The sequence below is a fragment of the Acanthopagrus latus genome, chromosome 7 (genome assembly GCF_904848185.1).
Source record: "Acanthopagrus latus isolate v.2019 chromosome 7, fAcaLat1.1, whole genome shotgun sequence".
Taxonomy (NCBI): Eukaryota; Metazoa; Chordata; class Actinopteri; order Spariformes; family Sparidae; genus Acanthopagrus; species Acanthopagrus latus.
This window is the reverse complement of record NC_051045.1, coordinates 29223979-29237978: the sequence shown is the minus strand read 5'-3', so window position 1 is coordinate 29237978 and position 14000 is coordinate 29223979.

The following is a 14000-nucleotide window of genomic DNA, read 5'->3' as shown; positions in this document are numbered from 1 at the left end:
CACATATTGTTTTATTTTAAAGCTGCAGTCTGGATTTTCGAGAAAAAAGTGGACTTAGCCAGAAATTCTGAATGATCCAGCTCCCAGGTCCCTCCATCTTCCTCTCTGCTGCCTGTAGCCCTGCCCTCAAAGCTCCGCCCACAGAGGAGCCTGCTGTGCACAAGTAGGCTTGTAACCACGGTAACAGAGGAAGCCAGATAAGTCAAGGCAGCAAACCTGTTAGTAAATATCATGATGTTAGTTACTCCGATACAGTGGATGGCCATGTGGATTTTAGTCTGCCAGTAAAACCAACAAAGAAGAGGAGGACTATTAAACACAGTTGGTTTGACCTTAACTTGCTCTGCAAAGGCAGCTGGCCTCATCGTTGAGATCGAGCCCCCGCAAAGAGCACCAGGCCTCAAAGCCAGTTTTAGTTGTGACTAAGCCATGTAACTACGTCATCATGTGATGCACTGGGGACTTTTCCCCAAAAGTTCACAGTGTTAAAGATGTGTCTGTAAAACAACCCCGCAAAATGACTTGTTTTACTGTCAGGATTTGGGCAATTCACTCCTTGAAAATTCTAGAAGAGCCACCTAATAACATTTTGTCACCATCCAAGTTCGCTTTGCGCTAAATTGGAGTAAGATGACCCAGTCAGCGGAAATACCAGGTCCACATGCTCTATGGCACACCGGTTGGACAGCCATTGCCACCATTAAAGTCTGAGCCTGTAGGAAACACTGAACACTTTCACTTACTTTAGTCATCAGTCATCCAGGTCATGGTAAACCTAAGTACTGTCTCATAGTCAATTGGACTTGTTTCAGTTTCTTGAAGACGCTTCACCTCTCATTTACGAGGCTTCTTCAGTTCTAACTAACTGGAGGGGAGTGTGCAGGCTTTAAAAAGTTTGTGTGGGAGTGTCCTTACAGAGTTGTCACTACTCTTACTTTCACCCACAATTCACCTTCTAATTCTTTCAATCAGCATTCTACTTAGAAGACACAACACATTTCTGTCTATACAAGGAAAGCAAACAATGAATTACATGACTAAGTATTGGGAGAGCAAATTATCATCCCTAGGAGGGTGAGTCATCCGTACTTCTTCCTACCAGTGCTGCACAGGCCAGTATCCCAGTGCTCAGTTTACTATTGTAAACCAGTTTTTCACAAAACTACAAGATTCTACCTGGTCCTTCTATTTCTGGCCATTTTCTATTTCTTAACCTGGTATTGAAATGTCAGATCTCAAGAAGAGTGAATCAGATTCTAAGGCTAGGCTAAACTCTGGTTTTGAAACACTGGTTTGGATGAAACCTTCTATGAAGCAAATTGGACCAGCCACTATACTGTACTTGAGCCTAAGTATGTACAATTAAGACATAAGGGAAGGATTTCAAAAACAGTCAATGGGTATGTTGGTCAGGGTCATGGACGTGATTGGCAGGGGCTCAACATCAGAAAAGAGTAGTAGGTGCGCGCGCATAGCGTGCGGCAAATTTTTTTCAGGCCTTAATAACACAATATGTAGATTAATTCATGTAAAATTAGAAAACAAAGTACTTATAGAAAGCCAACTACTTAGCTGTGTATGCTATCTTGCTGTGAGTGATACACAATTGTCATTCCTTTTGTGTCAACAAATTATTGTCAACATGAGTTTATTCACATCATCATAATACAGAAGTTTGGAAGACATGCAATTCAGCTGCAATTCTTAAAAAGCAATAAAACATTGATTTATTATTAGGCTATTTATTGGAGGGCAAGTGCAAACTAGAAATACAGGCTACACATCTAAACATTTAACAAAACCAAGAAATGACTACTGTCACTGTTAGTAGGAACAGCAATGTTTGCCACAGCAAAGTCACAGTAAACTCAATATCTGGAAGAAGTTTAAAATTTGTGGCAAGATAAACAGGCGCTTTTCTAAAATATGACTCATATTTAAGTTGAATAAGTAGAAGTCTTCTTGTTATCCCCCACAAGGAAGTTATATTAATGGATTTATAACTCACAAAGGTTCAAGTCATTCCACTGTCATGTCTCATCTATGTACGTGGTGGAGTTCTCCATGAGTAAGCGGCTTCTCTCTCTCTCTCATTTTTATACCGCCGTTTTTTTGGGGGGGGGGGTTTACATCCCAATGAACAACAGTAATGTATTTATTCATTAATAAAACACACAAAAAAGGCACTTTTCAATAGGAGGCAAAAAGGGCAGGGGCTCAAGCAGCCCTGGGCCCCATGTGTGCACGTGCCTGGTCAGGGTAAACCACTGGAGTCATCTGTCAGAGGGCAACAAGTTTGCATCCAACTGTGGGCCTAACTGTGGGTCAAAGCTTCATTGAGCATCAACATTAATTGAATACAATTGTCATTTTTCCTCATCAGACTGCTGAATGAAACTGCAACACAAAATGGTGCTAAACAATAAAAAATGAACAGTGCAAAACCTTAGATAACATGAACAGGAAAGCCTCTTCACAATCTTCTGCACAAGCAACACAACAGCAAACACAGAACAGCAGTCCACTGTCATTACAGCAAAACTACTACTTAAGATTTCCTGCACCTGCTCATACACTCCTTCCATGTGGTTTATGTGTGGTATCACCTCTTACCACCAGCACAGTAAACTATACTGTGAGGATTTAAAGTCACAAAAGACAGTCAGGCTCCAGCAGAGCAATCACACAGACTCACTGAGGAGCAGACATGTGGGGCTGACTCACAGGCACGCCGGACGTCAGAGTCTCAGGAATAACTTGCGCGTGCACCCTGGGGACCTACTCGTGCCCTAAATTTATATTTAAAAAAAACAGTTTTGCAAATGTTCTGTGAGGAAGGAAGCGTCTTCAGTACATTGATGTGTTATGGCCAAAGGCTTAACATGGTAATTACTTGAAATAACTTATCTAACCTTACTTAAGTGACTCCCAAAATGTTGATTTTCCATTTTTATAACTTTAACCCTTGGGGATGCATATGGCCCTTACTAAGTGAGGTGTGGACAGTCACTGATAACATACACCAGTATGCATTTCAATAATGTGGGTAACTAGATGTTGAGGCACATGGGAGGCAGGATAGAGGGGAACAAAAGCAAGCTTTAAAATAAAAAAGCTGAAATTACAAAAAACGAGCAGAAAACCAAAACGAGTCACTGGGACAAAAACAAAGTATTAACTAAAGGCTAAATCAAAGTATCGAAGGCCGCTAACTGAGGAGCAGGAACAGGTGCTGGCAGGAACGCTGACCTAGAACCACTGGCAGGTGTCAGCCTGGGAGCCGACTGAGAACCACTGGCAGGTCCTGGAGCAGACACGAGGCTAACTGGCTGATGGCTAGCAGCTACATGGGAAGCACTGCCCTGCCACTCATCTAAAAGTCTCTTCAGTCCCTTTGCTCTTACCCCTTACCATTTCCACAGTACCCTGAACCTCCCAATGACAGCCTATCAATCAGTCTTTTCTCAAAATTCAAGATGGCCTGAAGTGCATCCACCAGTTTTATCCTGCCACTTAGACAAGCAGACCATGTGTCTCGTATGCCCACAAGTGTGCAAATGTCTGCTGGGTCCACAATTAGTGCCAGTTTGTTCTGTTACTATAATGTGGGTAACTAGATGTGGACCCGAACGCAGACACACACAGGAGGCAGGATAGGAGGAAACAAAAGTGAGCTTTAATATAAAAAGCTGAAATTACAAAAACCAAGAGAACAAGAAAACCAAAACTAGTCACTGGTACAAAAACAAAGTATTAACTAAAGCCTGAAACAAAGTACTAACAAAAGCAAAGTACAAATCAAAAGAAAAAACATACCAATGAGGGAGACACAGGAGGAGAGACTGAAGGAAATGCCACCAAACATCACGAAGAGACGAACAGAGGCTGACGGAGGATGAAATGAACTGACAGGAGTGCAGGGAGAACTAAGGTATGTCACAAGGAAGGGAGACAAGTCAGGTCATAGTGCAAGTTAAATATTTTATTTAAAAAAAAACCAAAATGACTGGGTGTGTTCAATGAATTGTATCAGTGATGCGTGGGATGTGAGGTTCAGTGAGGGATGTCTGTTAGTGTTTAAGGCAGTCAAATATCAAACCAAAGTCTGTGTGGAGACTTATCGAAAGATAACCATGAGACCAGGCAGGTAGCTAAAGCCATGCTGGATCAAGGCCCACACAGGTGCCATCAAATTAAATGTACTTTAAGAATACTCCCTGACTGAAAGCCTGTGCAGGCAGAGGCCAGCTGAACCACTGCAGGCAGAAAGGGAGGGATCATAACGACTCCCTCTCTGGCCATATTAAGAAAATGGCTCAGATTGGAGGGGAGCGGAGCTGACAAACCGAGCGGGAGGGAGACAGAGAAACCTGGATCTATTCCCAGATCTTCAGTTCCTGTTGGGTAATGAGTACATGGGGCCGAGGCAAGATGACTGTGTGCCTGTGTGTGTGTTCATGTAATCATTCAGTACATGCACTCTTTTGCAAGTGACCTACAGTAAAAGAGGAATAACTGTTAAGCCAGTCTATCAGTAATGGTGTGTGTGTGTGTGTGTGTGTGTGTGTGTGTGTGTGTGTGTGTGTGTGTGTGTGTGTGTGCACGTGTGTGTGTAGATTTCAGGTGTTGTTGAAATGAGACAGGGATGTTCAACATCAAGACAACACATTTACAGTCTTTAAAAGGAGACCTGACTGAACTGAATGATTCAGATAAAAGGAATCTATCACCAGTAGCTACTGGCCATTACACCTTGAAACCACACACAAACACACACACACACACACACACACACACACACACACACACACACACACACACACACACACACACACACACACACACACACACAGGCTAGACTAGAAAGTGATGTGGGTCCAGCTCTGAGAAGTTTGCTCTCTCCCCAACTGAATTTCCTCTGAAGTAGTTGTCTATATGTTGCTCTATAAAGCCTCTTAATCTCCTCCACCCAACTGTTAATATAGGTTGGGGACATTTAAAACCTGGGAATGCATATACATGAGTTCATTTAAACAACCCTGACGTCCTTCTCCATCTACTAACACAGCCTTTTAAGGTAAGCTCTCCCGTCCTACCCCTCTGCCTGTCTGTCGTTGCCTCCACTCACGAACTGTGTGTTCCAGCCTGCCTGTGCACCACCACCCCCACTCCCCAACCCTTCACCAACCCCCACCACCCACATCGTGATACTCTTCAATTTTTTTTTATTTCTCTGGCTCGAACCCCAACCAGGCTGGATTCCCTCATGACCAATGTGTCTCTCTAGGGTCTTCTACTCTCTCTGAACTCATTTAAACAGAAAGGAGACATGAGAACAGCGGAAAACATGCCCAACACACTGAATGAGGAAGAGAGCAAAGCAAACAGGGGCTTGCAGCGACGCAGAGAGATGGACTCTTGATATCAGTGTTTTTATATACTCTCAGTGAACTGGACTCTAAGGAAAGACCACATTTCTTAAATTTGGGTCAGGGGCTGAAAGTATGATGAACTCCTGTTTACAGTTTGGTGGCTTCCGCATTTGTGGGATAGAGATGAAGAGTTTGACTCCAGTGTTTTTTGTCCATATAAGGGGGGAGGAATGTAGAGAGAGAACAGCTATGAATGACTGATCTCTCTCTCACCCTCCCTCCATCCATCTGCCCCCTCTTTCCTCCTCTGAATCTAGTTTTCATGCCTGTTAAGTTACACACATGCACTGGGGTCATACTTGAGTAAACACTCACACATGCACCTCCAGGTCAGACAGAGTAGTGTTTCAGATCCCGGTGACATCACCGTGAACCTATTGCCTCACTCAGTTAGGTTTGAATGACTAGATGTGTGTCTCAATGTTTTTGTGTGTGAGTGTGTGTGCACGCAAAAGCTCCTCTTGTTCACCCAGCTGACACTGTGTGAATAATGTGCATAAGTGCATTACATCACCACAGCAGAAAACATAGGTCCCATAGACACACACTCATGAACAGATCACGTCTGAGCGACTGTGTGACTGTGTTTGCGAGTGTGTCTCTGGAATGTTTTTGTGTCTCTGTCAGTCAGCTGCACTGACCTGCTACATGATCCCATGATGAAATATATGGTGACAGTGTTCCTGCTCACCTGCGTCTGGACTGCACTCACTGGAAACAGATGTCAAAGGAAAGAATAATGATGTCAGCCCAAAGTAATTCAAAGCAATGCATTCCTCATCTGATTATGTGTGCGTGTTGCTACAAGATGCTCAGGGAGAGTGTCTGTGCGTGTGTCTGTGCATGTGTGTGTGTGTGTGTATGTGTCTGTGCATGTGTGTGTGTGTGTGTGTGTGTGTGTGTGTGTGTGTGTGTGTGTGTGTGTGTGTGTGTGTGTGTGTGTGTGCGGGGGGGTCAGGGGGTGGGATGTGTTTGCCTTTTATCTGTTTTCTGCTTGACCCTGACAATCTGTCTCTGTGGTTTGAAACCTCACCCGTTCTTATCTTATTGTTTTCCTCTGTCTCCCTCTTGCTTCCCTTCAGTCTGTAACGTCAGTCTGTAGTTTGGCCCATTATTGTGAAGTTCACATTTGTGCTTTTGATTGAAAAGTTTCAACAGCTATTCATATTGCTTGTCAGTCTTTAGGTTAAAATAAATAGTTAATCACATCTGGCCATCATGGATTTGTTGGAACGAGTCACAGATACGACTTAGCCTCTTGGTGGCTTTAGAGTTGGGAAGTAGTTGTTACAACGTCATATATGTCTCACATACCTTATTGGACCATTATTTAATAACTTTTAAATTCCTTTCACTGAACTACACGCCACAAACATTTCTATTCTAGATGTCTGTCCAACAGTGCTTAAGCTAAATTTAAGGAAATCGTTCCATCTGATTTTGTTTGAATGTCATGTCCAAACACAACAGTCGACTCCTGTGCTAATCCTAGTTCCTCCCAGATTGATCATCTTGTTGATAGTGTTGCAGGCTCGCTGTGAATGACACTTGACTCTACAGCCCCTTTAAAAGAGGAAACAATCAAGCGTAAGGCATTAGTTCCATGGTACAAACCCCAAACTCAGATATCAAAGCACACGTCATGAAAATTTGAGAGGAAACTCTGTTCCTCCAATCTGGAGGAAGTTCAGTTTGTCTGGCTATAAAGCTTTCAAACTTGTAAGAAAGCTCTCCATAATGCCAGCGCAGCTAATTATTCAGCACTGAAAGAAGAAAATAAGAACAATCCCACGTTTCTTTTCAGTCCTTTTCAAGTAGCGGTAATTAAACTATTTCTTAAAAATCAGAGGTTTTAGCCAACTATAGAGCCATATCTAACCTTCCCTTATTCTCTAAGATTCTTGAGAAAGCAGTTGCTAATCAGCTGTGTGACTTTCTACATAACAACAGTTTGTATCAGGATATCCAATCAGGCTTTAGGCTTTACAGTCTCTGCTAGTCTTTTTAGATCTTCAATCTACTGACCATCACATCCTATTGTAAAGACCAGGACATGTAATTAGCATGAAAGAAACTGCATTGAGCTGGTTCATGTCCTATTTTGCAGACCCACCTCAGTTTGTACAAGTTAACAATGAATACACATAAACTAAAGTTAGTACTAAAGTTAGTCATGGCGTTTCACAAGATTCTCTGCTCTGACCAATACTACTCACTTTATACATGCTTCCTTTAGGGAACACCATTAGAAAACACTCCATTCATTTCCACTGTTATGCAGATGATAAACAATTATACTTCTCTGCTTCTGAACTTAGAAAAAACAGATGCTACTTTACTGCGCCCAAACACCAAGAATCTGGGACTCTTTGATCGGGATTTGTCGTTTAACTCCCACATACAGCAGATTTCAAGGACAGCTTCTACCACACTTGGAACAATCCAAAATCCATGAACACTGTATCTTTAAAAAATGCCAAATAAACAAGTCCAAACTTTATGTAATATTCATATCATATAGATATATTCATATCTCAATTATATCCCCTGACACAAGCTGACCAAGCACTTTGGGTTCAGTGGGTTCCCCAGAAAAGAGACACTTGGGGCCTGTCGGAGGTGTCAGCTGAGAAAACAAGAAAAGCAACAACAAAACATGCTGCAACCATACACACTGTGACACACCATTCTGGTACAGTCATACCTGTATTAATGCCTCAGACTTGCATAGTCCTGGAACTTGATGCATAACAGCTGACAGACAGAATTTTTCAAGCTGCTTTTCACCTCAACAAGTCTAAATAGAGTGACTTCATTAGATCATACATCCTCACATCTGGACTGGCTCCAAGTTGTGGAGCTTCAGTGGGAATCACAAATTCAAAAGGTAGACTACACGTGCTAGTTCTGCATAGTTTGCAAGTAACCTCTATCCATCAAGAGACCACATTTCTTTGCAGTTGTATGCTTTGTTGAGTCTCTGATTGTATGAGCTGTTGGTGCTTTGGCTGCAGGCTACAGGCTGCTGCTCTGCTCTGCGCTGACAGCATGCCTCACAAAAAAGACTGGCTGTCAACCTTGGTTGCTGTAGCTGTGCTCATGCGGGACACTTGGACTGATTCCTGGTTCCCTTCTCCATCTCTTTGGAAATTTCTGGTGATTTCTGTAGAGACTGGAGATGCATGAGCTGTTGTAAATTGGGCAAAAAAAAACTTATCTCCCAAACTGTGTTGCATCAGAGGCGGGGCAGGAAATTCTGAAGTCACGTGATGCATAATGAGGTCACTGGAGCTTTCTATTGGACAGCGATAAGATATTGGTGATCTGCATGGGTCCAAATCTGGATCATGTTAGCTCCATGTTGGAAAAGCCATCCAGCACAAGAGTCTTGAGAGGCTGCGGTTGCACCTGACGTTCTTTGTCTCCAGAGACCACTATGTCAGGTTCAGGAAGTGGTCCTGGAAAAAAGAAGAGAGAGAAATAGAGACACACCAAATACAAATTCTGCTGCTACTGTTATCATGGGAGTGAAAATGTAAACATTTACTTGGTGTTTTTTCACACGCCCTTAAGAATTTAAGTTGATAATGATTTAAATTGTAAATGTGTGTGTCTAATCAAAACACACACTTGGGTTAACTGACAATGCATGTCTTAGAATGATATATAAAATAAACAAGTAGTCTACATTCAATGCATTAAACTGTTTAGTATGTTGAAGCAAACTTGTTCAAGCAGTGTCACCATCAGAAAAGCACCTAGGATATTAATACAGTGAAGATATATGTCACCTGTATATGCCATGTACAGTGTGGACCTCAGGCCAGACCTGCCCATCCTTCGGGTTTTGCACCACAGGCTCACTGACAGGCTTAGGATGGATTCTCTTAAAATTGAGTAAAAAAAAGCTCATCATTACTGTAGATATTATTATATTTTGTAGGTATCATATATTATTATAGATTTTGAAGGCATGCGTCTGTTCGTATGAATAAATATGGATGTTTTTACCCATACACAGAACAAGTAAAATTTACATTAAGGTACACCAAAATAAACCCACCCGTGTTCTTGGTCTGTGCCATCTTTGTTAGTCACGTGTGCATGCCAAAGGGGGGGCGGCAACCGCCATGTGGAGCTGCACCAGTGTGCCGTCTGGTGAAGGAGCGCAACTATGCATTTCCAAATTGAGGAAGAAGAGAAAACAGCCGCAATAACGTGCAACTTGAAGTGTTTGAAATTAATTTGAACTTTTGCCAACCGGCATTCTGTCTATGGTCAAACCTCAGTTTTGTGAGGCTCCTCGCTCTTCCTTATCGGCCTATAGCATTTAGCTCTCACTGTAACTGGCCCCTCTAGTACAGTTGATACTATAAACACAGTATAAAACATAAGAAGCATTAAAAAAGCAAAGCAAAAAAAAATTAAAAAATACAAGACTACTTAACTTTACAAAGCTGTTATACCAGTTTACTTGTAAAAGGTTTATCATCTACCCCCCATGTAGAAACTACCAAGACTGATGTGATGAAACACAGGTAACATGATACTCAATACCTACAGTGTTCCAGTAAATCTGGAGCCATCTGGCAGAATTCTTCTTCTTCTTCTTTTAAATGATTTGTCTACCTAAAAATAGTATTAATTGGAGCTTTGAATCATATGTATTTCTGTCCACTCTCTATTTTTTATGGATTTTGCAATAACATCATCATCCTAAATTCTTTTGGCCATGATAATAGAAGTTACATTTACAGAATAACATTATTATTAAAATGCTAACTTGTACTGTAACATTGAGGTTGTTGTGTTCCCTGTGAGGTCTTATAATGTATATATTCTCTCTCTCTCTCTCTCTCTCTCTCTCTCTCTCTCTCTCTCGCTCTCTCTCTCTCTCTCTCTCTCTCTCTCTGTTACACAGACACACAGACACAGACACAGACACACACACACACACACACACACACACACACACACACACACACACACACACACACATCACACTTTAGCCAGCCCAGAAAGGCTGCTCCCACATGAACTGCATGACATCATATAATCTGAGCCCGACACACAGACCTGCAGAGGCAGGACCTGAGAGACAGACAGACAGACAGACAAGTCCAAGTACTGCAGTATTACCTGATCTAATATATACAACCTGGTTATATAAAACGTACATGTTGTCATTAATGTAGCTGATTTAATGTGCCCAACTGGTTCTCCACATTCAACCCACCCTGTTGGAGGAATGTATATACCATATCCAGATCCAGGCCATTGCAGTGGGTAAGTGCCCCGACAGGAGAATTAACATATCATACATGTTTTGTTAGCAGAGGAAACCCACACAGGTACAGGGGGAACAGCAGATTCTACACAAGCTGCCTTAAACAAATGTTCCATGTTAACATGGAACATTTGTCCTGTCTGCAGATTACGTTGAACACTTACTTTCATTTTATTTTTATGTTTACTCTAGTTGCACTCAGTGTGGTGTGAGTGAGCACTCCCTTTATGATGGTGGCTGATATGAGAGAAACCACAAGATTGAAGCAATGTGCAGGAATATCAATGGACAGAGACAGGAAATGCAGAACAAATAATAAGGAAGATGTTAAGGAGGAATGAATCTGACTCATGTGTTTGTTTTCCTTGGCCTCGGTCTCTGTGACAACAGATCATTTTCACTTCCTATATTAACAGTTTAGGCACCAAATGCCCACTAAGCAAAAATCCCCCCATTGTTGCACAATCTGATACACACTGACACAGAGCTGTTTGCCATCCTTCATCATCCAAATACTATCTTGTGGATTGTTGCTGACTTCTGCCTTAAGTAATAGAACAAATCTCCTTTGATTTACTATAAAATGCATTCATAAAGAGCTCATATGTGAACACACATGCTGTTTCTGTGTGACAGTGGATCTCTAAGACACAGAGGACACCCTCGCTGGTTGAGGTAATTTCACTGAATTTATTGAATTTGAGACTTGAGACAGAACTCTCAAACACTTCAAAGTAAATACATTCAATTCTCAAGTTCTGACATGATGAAACATAAGACAAAAAAAATTGTCAAGGCAGCAATGTGTAAGATCCGCCGGGAATTTTAGTTTAAAACATTGAACAGTGGGGTGCCGTTTAGCTCGGTGGGTAGCGCAGGCGTCCCATGTGTAGAGGCTTTGCCCTCACTGCAGCGGACCCCCTCTCTCTCCTCCTGTTTCCTGTCACCTCTTCAACTTAACTGTCAAATAAGGCCAAAAAACAGTGCTGACATTATGTCAAAGACATCACCGCACTGTGTGGATAAATGGATAAAGAAAAGTGTCTTTTGAATGGCAAGTTCATTTTCAAAGCCTTGCCAGATGTTCTCTCAATAAGAACAAAGTTATTGACAGTTACTGTCAATGTGAACTGAGTTACCTCCACAGTAACACTTGCTGGCCAAACACAGCAGATGCGGCGAGCCATCCTCCCCTTTCAGACCACGCTGTATACTTTGTACTGGAGACGCCTGAACCACTCCACATGAGACAAACTTTCAACAGTGATAGCTGAATGGGTGGCTGCAGTTTGCAGGCCTGTTCACACTGTTTAGTTAACTTTACATGTGTAAAGTTGGACACTAGATTGTGTGATTACTAACATATATTGTTATATTCAGGTCAGCATGCCCATCTGTTGTTGCTTGTTCAGCTAGAGTTTGCTTGTTATGCTTTCAGCATATTTTTTGAGTATGCTGTATCTTTGAGGTTATTGTGGAGAATATTTGTGACAGTGTTTGTCATAGTTTTGAATTGTTGCAATAATAATAAACATTCATTTACATAAAGAAATCATATTTGTCCACTCCCATGTTCATAAGATTATACAAAACTTGAAAAATATACCTTTAAGGTGCATTTAGAACAGATAAAAAATGTGTAATTGTTTTGCGATTAATCACGAGCTTCATGTATTAATTGTGACTTCCCCGTAATCCAATGTCCTGGTAAAGGCATATTCTAGTATGACTGCACACATAAGTCCACAGCTAATGAATCCATGAGGCAAATAGCTAAAGGTAGCTAGCTGCCGTCAAGGATAGCTAGCAAGGAGTAGCAGGTGTCAGTTACTCTAGTTTCCCCATGACTTGCACTCAAAGACATGAGGAGAACTTTAGTGAGAAGTTTGCGGACAACACCACCATCATCGGCCATATTAGTAATCAACAGATTCTGGTCTTCAATAGAATCAGTAGAGGGCATCCTGACTGGAAACATCTCAAACTGTACAAGCAGGTCATTCATATTCATGTTCCATGAATATTAACCGTTAAATTCTATTTTATGAAGAAGTAAGTGCTGGCAATCCTTTTAATCCTTATCTTATTTTGAGTAACAATTTTATCTTTGGTATCTATTTTATTATTTTTTCTTCTGCTACATTCTGCTCAGGGAGATGATTTGCTGTTGCATAATGACAATTAAGACAAACACATACACACTATCTGAAATTACTATAGTACTTTATCACCCCAGTCATATCTCCATGCACTCTTCTTCACTCTAAGCTCTGTTTTCATATGGTAATAAAAGACATCATGCCTTTTCTCTGAAACTTCTTTTCCATCCTACAGAACAAGGAATAGGACAGAATGGTGCTATAGCTCCTGTAGTTTGAGTTGACTTTAACCTTCACATGTGAACTTGATTGCACTCAAACAGATAACATGCACCTCCCAGACACACTTCCGTTTTCAGACTCAACACACAGGGTATTTGCAATCACACCCTCACCAGCCACACTGGTCAGTGTGTGTGTATGTGTGTGTGTGTGTGTGTGTGTGTGTCAGGGTGTGAGGGTGTGGTGAGTGACAAATGTATTTCTCCATTTAGGTTGCCAAAAGCATCTGCATCTGACAGAGTACATGACACAAGTTATTGTTTTAACCATCAGGATTGTTGTCAGTGATCATTGTCTGTTTGTTCTTCTGAACCTTACACATTCTTTGTCAGCTGCAACCTGAACAGCAGAATAATTGTTGGCAATGTATGTTCCTGCAAACCTCAGATACAGTATGTTGCAACTTAAAATCTTTATGCTTTTTGGTTTAGATTTTCACTTTGCTGCCACAATGCTGTGTTTTGCTCTGGTGAGGTTCAGGCACCAAAAACACTTGGTTATGGTTTGGAAAACATCATATTTTTGTATTGAAATACTTATTTTGGTCACCACAAATACAGCTGGAGATGGCCAGACATCCCATGTAAAATTTCCAGTTTTTGTTGCCACTTACACAGCTGGAAATTGTCCTGAGGTCTTCTTAAAATTATCTAGTGGTTTCACACTTACAAATTACAGTATGAAATGCAGTTGCAAACTGCAGTGACTGGCTTGGAAGGCGTCTGGCTGGGCTGTAACTCCAGCTAACCACCATCCCCTCCTACAACTGATGTGACACCTAAGAGCATGTTATGTAAACGCGAATTGACCTGGATTGTAGAAATGTTGGTAATGCTTTCAATCTGCAATTTACACCGTCAGTACTCTGGAGGTGTAATCGTTTGTGCATAGGGTGTAGTT